Here is a 12,534-nt window from a genome sequence, read left to right as displayed (position 1 = left end):
TCCAGTGCCGCCCTCGACATAAAAAAGGTCTCCCTCATGTTGAGGTGAAACTTCCTGGGTTTCGGTTTATGGCCGTTGCTCCTTGTCCTGTCTGCGGGCACCACTGGAAAGAGTCTGGCACCATCTTTTTGGCACCCACCTTTGAGATATCTATAGACTCATAGAATATGCAGCGTTGGAAAGGACCCATTAGGATCCTTGAGTACAATTCCTGGCCCTGCACAGGACACTCCAAGAATCACACTGTGTGCCTGAGAGCATTGTCCAAATGCTTCTTGGACTCAGGCAGGCTTGGTGCCGTGACCACTTCCCTGGGGAGCCTGTTCCAGTGCCTAAACGCCTTCTGGGAGAAAAACCTTTTTCCTAATACCCAACCTAAACATCCCTCAGTTTCATGCCATGTCCTCAAATTCTGTCTCTGGTCATAAGGGTGAAGAGATTAGCACCTGCCCCTCCACTTCCCCTTATGAGGAAGTTGTAGTGACTATAAGGCCTCCCCTCAGTCTCTTTGAGGCTAAACAAACCAAGTGACCTCAGCTGTTCCTCATAAGACTTTGCCTCCAGACCCTCTACCACCCTTGTGGCCCTCCTTTGGGCATTCTGTAATAGCTTAATGTCTTTTTTATATTGTGACTAAAACTTGTGGTGAGGCTGCACCGGTGCAGAGCAGAGCGGGACAATCACCTCCTTTGACCAGCTGGCGATGCTGCCCCTGATGCCCCCCAGGACACGTTTGGCCTTCCTGGCTGCCAGGGCAGTGCTGGCTCATATTCAACTTGCCATTTGTATGTATTGATGAGATCCCCTCTCAGTCTTCTCTTCTCTAGACTAAACAAACCCAACTCCTTCAGTCTCCCCTCCTAAGAGAGATGCTCCAATACCCTAATAATCTTTTTGGCCCTCCACTGGACCCTCTCCAGTAGCTCCATGTCTTTCTTCTGTCGAGGAGCCCAAAACTGGACACAGTACTCTGGATGTGGCCTCACTCTGGACGAGTTGGGAGGGAGCATCACCTCCCTTGACCAACTTCCCCATGCACCCCAGAGTACTACTGGCCTTCCTGGCTGCAAGGGCTCACTGCCAGCTCATAGTCAGCTTGTCATCCACCAAGGTCCTGCTCAGCAGAGTTACTCTCTAGCAGGTCAGCCCTCAACCTGTGCTGGTACTTGGGTACTCATTGCCCCATCTGGCACCAAAGGGAACATTGGGATGAGCAAAGCAGTCCCCAGACCGACATTGACTGCATCAGAACAACACCTGGACACAGGCAGAGAAAGAGAAACTACATCTTTCGGAAGGAAACCTCTTCCATCTGATTTACAGTGAAATGCACATAAATTCAACTTTTAAAATATTCAAAAATGTAAAATCTAAGATATTTAATTTTGGAAAGACTTTCAAGTGCCTTGGGATAATTGATCTCGATTTAATCAGGAAAAAAATGAGCTACAATAAAGAGACATTATAATTAACATGGTTTAATTTAATGCTATGTATATTTTTCCAGAATATATATTTTCTTCTAGAAAAAAGATTATATTTTCTTCTAGAATAATGTATTGCACACACTGCAATCCTCTGTTAGTTGCACTTCAGCACATTGCTATTTGAAAACTTAAATCCTTCGTTGCCTGTGGGAAGAAAGCAATGGGCCAAGACCATTTTCCTTCTATACTGAATTCCACATAGTTTAGAATATGGAAAATATTCTGTTCAATTTACGCTAAAAACTCCTAAATGTGGCTTTAGGTAAGTAAAATGCAACATAGATCATAATATTGATTCCCCATCTTGCCTGAAATGGAAAATATTTTCTGTGAAAAAGAGTTCTCAAGTTTTGTAGATGTGCTTTCAATTTCTTTCATAAAATCAGTATCTCCATAAGGTGGCAGTGTTCTGCTATTTCCCACACAGCCGGGGAAAAATGAAAGGCCATTTTCAGTGGCTGGAATTCCTCTTCTGTCTTTCTACATAAGGATTTCTCTGATTGCCCCTCCAGGAACACTGGAGACTGTATGTGCCCAATATTTTCTCATTTAAACCTCTAACTCTTAATCTGGCTAATAAGAAAGCATCCCAGAGTCTTCAGTGCTTGCAAGTATCAAGTCCCCATCGTTTCCTCCCATCCTCACTAACCAAAGAGAATAAAACCCCAAAATGCTCCATCTGGAGCTTACTAAAAGTACTAAGGCAACATGTTTTAATTCTCCCAGTCCTGGTGCACATTGGGGTACTGGAGCTCTCCCCTCTGCACTGGCAGTGCATGAGTATTTCTAAGGAAATTACTTTTTTTTTCAGATATAAATCTGAATGCCATGAGCAGGTTGTTATTGCTAGCAGTGAACAAGACCATATTCTGCAACAAGAAATGACTGGAGCCTCTGAAGGATGTGCTTCAGGCAAGTCATGTCTGGCTAAACGAGCAATGTCTGGGTAGGCAGTGTAAGAACAGGACAGGGCAGAGAGCATGGCTGCCCATCCCAGTCTCCCTCCAAAAGCAAAGCTGAGGTCCCAGCAGAGATGCTGGAAAGCCCCACGGAGCAGTCTCTGCAGAGATGCAGCAGCTCTTTGCACTCCCTGTGTGCCGGTGGAGGGCTCAGCTGTGGGTTTGTGCTGCACAATTTAGAGAAATTGCTGCCGATTATCTTAACCACTGAAGGGAACACTGTGTGGTGATTGGTACTGATGGCAAAAAATGACAAAAAAAGAGTTAACGATGGTTCAGCTGGTAGACCTTGTCCTGTTTGCTCTTCCTGTTTTGCTAGAAGAACATTTTAGGAGCACTGGTTAATATCATGTTCTGTTCTACTCACCGGACCAAAGTCCTTACTATAGAAAGAATAGGAGTAGTATACACAAGGCAATAAATTAGGTAAACTAGACGTTTGAATAAAGTATAGTAGGCCCAGAGCCAGGATTTTGCAAGCTTGAAGATTTCAGATCACCTAATTGAAGAGGTCAAATCGAGGAAGACATCCGTGGTGACCACTGATGGGCTGGATGAAGGCTTGAGGAAAAGGCCCCCACAGTAGAAGAGTGCACGCGTCTGGAAAGGCTCCGCCCAGAAACTAACCTACTAATTAATATGTATGTTAGATGATGGAACCATGTAACTAAAGTGTATAAAATGTCTTGCTTTTGCACATTCAAGTCGAGAAAGTTTGTCCAGTGCAGGCTGGCTTGCTCCCAACATTGAATAAACAAATACCTTACTGCTTACAGATGAAAAAGTCTCTGAACAATCAATCGTTCCGAGGTATTTCGGCATCAGTACAGCACCCAGGAGTAGCACTAGGGTATAGGAGATGTGGGGAATGCAGGAGGCATCAAAGTGGCACAGGAGGAGCACAGGGCTAGACCCCTCCATCCCATCCTCCTCAGCCCTGACAGTCACCTCTGAACAGCCTTGCCCATTATCTGCCTGTCCTTTGGGGTCATGGTGGCTGGGACCAATGTTCTGAACCTTCCTGGGAACTCTGCTGAAGTTCAGAGACTGTAAAATACTTTTTTGAGGTTTTACATCTCTGAGTAATACAGATCATAAAGACCAGTGGTTTGACTGTTAGGACTGTGGTACTTGTAAACCATGGACACCTGAGTACTTTTTCTTCTCTTGCTCTTGGCATGACTATCTCACCTTTCTTTGAGGCCACTCCTTTCATGAACACTGAGGTTACAATACCTGGGTACACTCCAACTTTTTATTGCATCCATGAGTACTCGTGGAACGTCCCCTTGCAGCTGCAGGATCCAGGATCCCAGCTGCATGAGGAGGAGTCTTGACAGCGGGAGGAAGGAGGTGATCCCTCCTCTCTGCTCAGCACCGGGGAGACACAGCTGAGGTGCTGGATTCAGTTCTGGGCTCTCCAGTACAGGAGAGACATGGACATACTGAAGAGAGCCTGGCAAAGAGCCAGGGAGATGGGCTGGAGCATCTGTCCTGTGAGGAAAGGCTGAGCGAGCTGGGCCTGTTCAGCCTGGAGAAGAGAAGCTCAGGGGGATCTCAGCAGTGTATACAGATACCTGGAGAGAGGGAGGAGAGAGGATGGAGCCAGGCTCTTCTCATGGTGCCCAGTGACAGGACCAGAGGAAATGGGCAGCAAGCAAAACACAAGAGGTTCCCTCCAAATATCAGGAAACACTTACTTTAGTGTGTGACTAAGCACTGGCACGGGTTGCCCAGAGAGGTTGTGGGACACTGGCTCTAGGTAGCCTTGCTTGAGCAGAGGGTTGGATCAGATACCTCCAGAGATCCCTTCTAAGCTCAACCATTCTGTGATTCTGTTTAGGGACAAAAACTGCCTCATGAAGTCTCCTGGTTATCTGCCCTGATAACAAGTCAGCTCTGACTTGGAGCCAGAGGAAGGCTACCAGCACAGGCTGAAGTCAGCAGAGGGCAACATGGCTGCAGAGACTAACAGAGCTGCAAGGATGTGTTAGAGAGAAGTAGAGCATTCTATTTCTTTGAAATATTGAATATTTTCTTGCATTACAAATTGGATTTTTACATATATACCTATGCACACATGTTTATTTGTACACATCAATATTATCAACCTAGATGGACTATTATACTGGATCTGACTTGAGAAAACAAAATTAAAATATCTACCACACTCCATCCAAGGATTGGATGGTAGCCATGAGTGTCTTGTACCTTACAAAGCCATAATTAATAAAACACATTTGCAGATGAGGCACCATGGCAGGACAAAGTATATCCAGAGGCAGGGGTGACATTTTGTTTTGCATCATTGCATACTCTGCCAAAGCAGGGTACTGTCTTGCTTTCCAGACTGCTCAGCTTCCTGCTCTGCTTAGAAAAGCTTCCTATCACTATGGCAGTAAAGCAAGATGAGAAGTGCAGAGACAGCTATTGCAAGTCCATGGCCTCTGTTTGAGGTTCTTCACCAATATGTGAGCAATGTGAAATTAGGAAGGATGATGGAAAGTGAAACTGGGCCAGATGCAAAATAGCAGCATACCTCAGATTCATTGAAAAGGTAGGACAAAGCATATCAGGAGACCTGGTATGTACTTTTTTCTACAGGTATTTTAAAAAGATCTGTGGCTCCCAGATGCTAGCAGGAGAGTTAAGCATTCAGGACATTCCTCTGCTAGTTGGAGCTCTGAAGAAGCACACGTAGGCAAGTAGGGGTTGGGGAGGTTGAAACATTTTTGAGCCAAAGGGAAGATAAAAAGGAGTCTCAGACCCAACAAAAGGCACCAGAGCCGGTGCTAGTGGCAGGATCCGTTTGGGTTCTCCTGAACCACACGGTGACTGCAGAAAAGGAAACTGGTCCAAGCTAAACCATTACATTCTTAAGACCTTGCCACATACCATGGTTAAACACCCAGTACTCAGCTCCTGGCAGTAGCTTGTGAGTGAGTTGGAGGCCTGCTGCCTCACCTGAGGGAGTGACACTTCTTTGCATTTAAATGTTAGGCACCTAGAGAAGCCATCCTTCTAAAACAAGTATCTAAATTCCCTGGGTGGTCAGCAGATGTCTTTGAAAATAAGCACCCAGGAGATCCTATCTGCCTAGCCTGTCTGTCCTACATGCACGCACCAAGGTCAAGACAGTCTTCCTTGGGGCCTTCAAGGATTCCTGCCTCTGCTTTTATTTTACAGGGTAAGCAAGCAATCAACACAGGACGCATCTCATCCCACTGCAGCTGCCTTGGTCAGACATCTGGTTTAGTAGGTCTAATAGAAAGCCAGTCTTCTAGGCTCCTGTGGGAGATGCAGAAAGACTGGCAAGTTGAGAGGGTCCCGAGGTGGGTATCAAGGATTTTCCTCCAATGTAGAGCTCTCTGCCATACACTGAGCAGAGAGGGGACCCAGGTGATCTACGTTAAACATCAAACTTTGATACAGTCAAAGCTGATGAGAAAAAAGGTCACCCCATTTATGAAGGAGGGCCTCCATAGGCCTGGGGAACTTGGGTGCTGGTTGGGCATTTCAGGCTGTTCAACTGGGTCCTGCCCTCGGATTCCCTGGGGTACAGCTGCACTGCTGCCCCTCAAGGGAGGCAGGGATGAATCTCCCTTTAGTCATTAGTTTGTTTAACTTTGTCAAGTCTGCACTGCAGAAAGACAGTGGGAGCTCTATGTCTGATGTCCTTCCCCCCAACTTTCTTCCATCTGACTTCCTTCTGGGTATCATTTATTTTGCAATAGCAGTGATTGGCTTTGCATATCAGTAACTTGCTGTACCTTGTAAAATTCTGTTTCCTGCACATTACACTTCTGAAAAGCTGTGACGCTAATTAGAAAAGAGATTATGAATGAGGCCAATGCAGTATATGAAAGCCTGATTTGTTCATTTGAAAAACTGTGTTATTTCTAGTAGGTCACTCAAAAAAATATTCACTGCAGGATAAAATTGTGCAGTGCCTATAATTCAAGGTCTTTGCAATGAGAATTAGGGTTATGTATGATTGTTGTGTCTCTTTTTCTGCACTTAATTTATCGTTGCCCTTTTAAACTTCTTAATAAGCATTCATACCAGAGCTGATCATAAACTTCCAGTCAATTTTCACATGTAAAACAAAACACTCCCCAAATTTAATTTGTTTTAAATTTCCAGTTACATTTTCAGGTTTGCAATAAAAATAAAACCCAAAATTACAAATATTCTGTATTTCTTAAACCCTTGCAAAATCAGGTTTTTCTATTGTTGTTGTAAAACATGCAAATATAAACTGAAGTGGAAAGTTTCCATAAAAGTTTTCATGTTAATTAAAATCTCACTTTTGTCCTCAAACAACACCATTGTTTTTGCACCTCTCCTATGGCTTGGACAGGGGCACTCTGTGCCAGGTTAAGAACTGGCTGGAGGGCCAGGCCCAGAGAGTGCTGGTGAACGGGGCTGCATCCAGCTGGCAGCCGGTCACCAGTGGTGTCCCCCAGGGATCAGTGCTGGGCCCAGTCCTGTTTAACATCTTTATCGATGATTTAGATGAGGGGACTGAGTCCATCATCAGCAAATTTGCTGATGACACCAAGTTGGGAGGGAGTGTCGACCTACTGGAGGGCAGGAGGGCTGTGCAGACGCACCTGGATAGGCTGGAGAGTTGGGCTGATTCCAATGGGATGAAGTTCAACAAGGCCAAGTGCCGGGTCCTGCACTTTGGCCACAACAACCCCTGCAGCGCTACAGGCTGGGCACAGAGTGGCTGGAGAGCAGCCAGGTGGAAAGGGACCTGGGGCTGCTGATTGACAGGAAGCTGAACATGAGCCAGCAGTGTGCCCAGGTGGCCAAGAAGGCCAATGGCATCCTGGCCTGGATCAAGAACAGTGTGGCCAGCAGGAGCAGGGAAGTGATCCTTCCCCTGTACTCAGCACTGGTGAGGCCACACCTGGAGTATTGTGTTCAGCTCTGGGCCCCTCAGTTCAGGAAGGATATTGAGGTGCTGGAGCGGGTCCAGAGAAGAGCAACCAGGCTGGTGAAGGGACTCGAGCACAAGTCCTGTGAGGAGAGGCTGAGGGAGCTGGGGTTGTTTAGTCTGGAGAAGAGGAGGCTCAGGGGTGACCTCATCACTCTCTACAACTACCTGAAAGGAGGTTGTAGCCAGTTGGGGGTCGACCTCTTCTCCCAGGCAATCAGCAGTAGGACAAGAGGGCACGAGCTTAAGCTCTGCCAGGGGAGGTTTAGGTTGGATGTTAGGAAGAAGTTCTTTACAGAGAGAGTGATCAGGCATTGGAATGGCCTGCCCAGAGAGGTGGTGGATTCACCATCCCTGGAGGTTTTTAAGATGAGGCTGGATGTGGCACTGAGTGCCATGATCTAGGAATCACAGTGGGGCTGGATCAAGGGTTGGACTTACTGATCTCGGAGATCTCTTCCAACCCAGTTAATTCTATGATTCTGTGATTAAAAATGCAGTGACTGTGCAGTATTTAATTTTCTCCTGCTCCAAAAGCTCTGTCAAACAGGCAATTTACTCACAGATAAACTTCAAGAGATACGTGTTACATCAAGAAAATGGCACACTTCTGCTCAGGGGATGGGTTTTCTCATGCTCTGCTCTCCTAATCTAGGACCTGGCCTTTAAAGTCCCTGAGCAAGGGCTGGAAGCTAACAGGAAATTTTGCAACAGAAGCCAATGACACTTTCTTCATTCTTACAGAAAATCTTTGAAGTAATAAATTTTCATTGTTAGGTCATCTTGACTTTATGAAAGTCAAAGTTCTCCCTGAAGCACAATGATATTGTGCAGCTTGGAGTTTTCTCAGTGATAACAGGGTGATAAACACAGTGTAATTCCTACATCCTAACTCACTGCAGTGTTGAGGTTGTAAGCACTGCACAGCACCTGGACGGGAGAACGTCATGATCTAACACAGCAAATCAACTGACACCGTGAAAATCAAAGTGCATTCCCCATGCTAATCTGCAGTTTGCCCTTTAAGAACTGTATCTGATATAGATTAGTTATATTGTTGTTACCATTTCCTTGTGATATTTTGTGCCAGTCTGTTAATACAGTACATTATAACAAAGCCGTGCTCCTGGGAGGCACTAACCGTGGGCCACAGTGTGGGCTGAGTTCCAGCTGGTGAGAAAGTGATCTCGCTCTGGAGAAACGGGTCTGGTGGACACAAAGCTGACCATGAGCCAGCAGTGTGCCCTGGCAGCAATGAAGGTCAACAGCTGCATGAGCCAGCAGGTCAAGGAGCGATTACTTCCCTCTGTTCAGTGCTTGTGGGACTGGGTCTAAAGCTCTGTGTCCAATATTGGCTCCTCAACGCTAGAAAACACAGGGATAGAGGCAGCAGGCACAAGTTGGAGGACCGATGCTGTGCCCTTGTTCTGGGCATCTACCCAGACATCCCCAAGGCTATCTAACCTGTTCTTTAGGAGTTCCAAGGTGATTTTAGAATGCTGTTGGCTACCTATTCCTCTGCTCTAATATCATCATCATCAGAAAATTTCATACCTACCTTGGATCTACTCTGGGCTGGTTACTCTATCAAAAAGAACATTTTATCAGTTGGGTACAGTTTGTTCTTGTAAAACGTCTGTTCATCCTTGCTTATCTCTTTATTGTCTTTAAGGTGCTAAAATTTATAGAAATGTTGAAGTAATCTTGTGTTTTCTTGATTGTCCTTTCTCCTTCAGTAAAAAATAAATCCTTTCACACTCAGCAAAACTGAATCCTGTCTTTCTCCAGTCTCTGAAGACAGTCAGAGGTTGCTTCTCTGAGTCCAGGATGAATTTCATCAAGTCCTGCCAACCTAGGGGCCTTTACCTGTGGTCTATAAGCAAAAGCTTTACATATACATTTTTGTTAGTCTATATAGGATAGAGAAAGAAGAGGTTAGATAATATTCAGACAATCTAGAATGACATATGACCAGTTTTTACACTGAGGGTTGGTGTTTCAGCAATAAAGAAATGTAATTTTGCAGGTAGTAAAAAAATATCAAGCCAAATGTTGTCTGAAACTTCTTGGCCATAAGAAAAGGAAGGATAAACAAAGAAACATACAGGAAAAAAATGATGGCTAAATCAAATCAAACCATCATTACTTGAATCATGAAGTGAAGAAACACAGAGACAAGAGTTACCCCTACTTTAACACGTAGTTCTGTGTAGTGGTTTTGGCTGGAATAGAGTTAAATTTCTTCATAGTAGCTTGTATGGGGCTATGCTTTGTATTTGTGTTTGAAACAACCCAGATAATACAAGGATGTTTTCTTTATTGCTAAGCAGTGCTTGCACAGTGCCAAGGCCTTTTCTGTTTCTCACAAGACCCCACCAGCGATGAGGCTGAGGCTGCACAAGGAGTTGGAAGGGGACACAGCTGGGACAGCTGAGCCCAACTGGCCGAAGGAATCCTCCATAGCATACAGGGTTGTGTTCAGTAATAAAAGCTGGCAGAAGAAGGAGAGAAGGGGGACATTTGAAGTGATGACATTTGTCTTCCCCAGTAACTGTTAGGAGTGATAGGGCCCTGCTCTCCAGGCAAGGGCTGAACACCTGCCTGCCCATGGGAAGGTGTGAATGAATTCCTTGTTCTGCTTTGCTTGCACGTGCAGCCTTTGCTTCACCTATTAATCTGTCTATCTCAACCCACAGGTTTTCACACTTTTACTCTCCAAACATCTCACTGGAGGAAGGCTGAGTGGGGCTTAGCTGCTGGCTGGGTTTAAACCACAACATGCTACAAACTGGAGTGGATTTGTACAGCAAACCAGTTGATGCTGAGGACCTGAAATCCACGTTTCTGTGCTACCATGCTTCACCCTAAAATTACTTCCCTCCCTCCAGTGAGAGCTGAGGGAACTTGAAAACTCCAAAAGGCACCAGAGATGGGGAAGGATTGGGGTTATTGACTGTGCACTGTGTTGCCACTACAGAGCCCACTTACAGTGCTGTTGGAGGAAGCTTAGTAGTAGAAATTCATTTCAAAGCTTTTGCTTTGCTATTGCTCCTCCAACCTGATTTATGCTGTAAAAATGTGATCTCACTATGCCAAGGGGAGATCTAGTAGGTTGACTTGGAAAACTGCACAGTGGATTCGCAGTGTCTGTCTTCACTGGTAGTTGCCAAATTTCCACTCGTCTTTGCCCTCTTTTCCTTACAGTTCCTTTTCCATCTGTTCCTCAGTCAAGTCCAAGTTCCAAACTTCACAGTAGTGGTGCCTACTGTTACACACCAACGATAGGAGTCAAATTACTGGACTTTAAACATCTGCAAAGGTGACACCTGCATCTGGAAGACTCCCATGGAGTGGCTTTGCAGATAGCAGGAGAGCAGATACTCAAAAGGCACCTCCTGTAAACAGCACCATGGGAAGATGGGCTAATCACACCCTGGAAGTGCCTGTCTTTTCCACAAACTGACTGTTGCCAATTCAGCTATGGGCATCCACATCAGCCTTCTTCCATGAGCCATCCAATCCATCTCCAGTAGAGACTTCTTTTGATCTAGAAGATGCAAGGCCCCTGTGAGGTACAGCCATAAGATCCTGCAGTTACTGTCTCTGTCCAACACATGCACATAAACAACCAGAATTCTGTCACGTCCTAATTTGGGATCCTTTAGTTTGCAATCTTAACAGTTTGCTTTAACCAGTGTTTGCTAACAAACCAGTTTGTTTCTGGGCTCTTTTACCAAGTGATAAGAAGAAATCAGGAGACCCGATACCTGGCTTCCCTCTCAGCAGATCTGCAACCTTGAGACTCACAGCATAGAGCAAGTGGAGTAAGCTGGAGTGTCAGTGAGCAGAGGTGGACATCTCACAGATAAAAGCTGGCAGGAAAGGAAGGCACTCTTCCTTAGTCATATTCTTAGAAATATCTGAACTATTTAGACTGAAACTATCCCAGAGCTCATCCTGAAGCAGATTTTATGCATGAGAGCTTATTGCAAAGACCCTCAACACAGCGCAGAGCAGTGCAGCTGTGAAGAGGGGCAGTCTGTGCTCGCTTCCTAAATTCCTGTTGGAATGCTGGCCTCAATGACACTGTATGGCAGGAACATCACCTTGAGTTGGACACTCAGAGAAAAAATATTCCCCTTATGGATTTGGATTGGGTTCTCTCTAGTTTCATTTACCTTTTTTTGTTTTCTAATAGTGAGGGTCAGGGAGATCAGGAACTCCTCCTTTGAGTGTCCTTTGCACGGAGATACACAGGCCTTTTGTATAGCTGCATTCTTAACATATTTGCAGAACACAGTCATATTAATGTCTAACAGGCTAATAACAAATACCTGGAATGCTCCTCACAGACCTCCCAAACAATGTAAACGACAGTTCTTGCAGTTCTGGTATTCTTGCTGGTGGCCTAGTCAATAACTAATATGGATTAAAGAGACATTGTTGGGAAACAATTAAGGAAGAGACCTGACAAGGCATCTTTGTGAATGGCAGCACACAAACAACAGGACCTGAATGCCCAGGTCACACAGGTGAGGCACAACCCACTCAAGGACACGGCTGCCTGAGCTAATCAGTCATGGAGCAAATCAGTGTGGACTCCTTAGGGACCCGCTGATGATTTTGAGCTGGCTGGTAGCAAGGAAGATGGAAAATCGTGTCATCTGGCCCCACTCTGACTGTGACACAAGAGCAATAGTTCTGCCAGACACATCCCCATTCTTTTCACAGCTTGCTTCCCTGTCTAATTTCTAGGAGCAGATTTCTAGGGCAGGGTTTTTCAGTCCAGGGATTTTAAGACCTGGAACAGTCTCAAGCACCTGCCGCTGACTCAAGGCACAAGTAAGACAGAACATAAGGATGGTATTTTTCCCCCTTGAAATAATTCAGAGTTTGGTTGGACTTTCAGAAGGCTTCTCACAGTCAAGATCATTTTAACTCAAGAACAATGAAGAACATCAATTGCCATGAGCTAATATCTGCTTCTAACAAGAGCTGCGTTGGGCTGTCTGGGCTATCCCAGGACAAGATCTCTCTGCAAAGGAAGTGTTCAAAATATTTATCAATAAAACATCTTTTGGTATGGCACTGAGTAAATTTCACATGCTTCAGTTTATTTTAAGTAAAGCAAATATCAGATGTTTCT

This window comes from Myiozetetes cayanensis, unplaced genomic scaffold (genome assembly GCF_022539395.1).
Source record: "Myiozetetes cayanensis isolate MyiCay16 unplaced genomic scaffold, myiCay2020 scf3, whole genome shotgun sequence".
Lineage (NCBI taxonomy): Eukaryota > Metazoa > Chordata > Aves > Passeriformes > Tyrannidae > Myiozetetes > Myiozetetes cayanensis.
Note: the sequence above shows the minus strand (reverse complement) of the source record.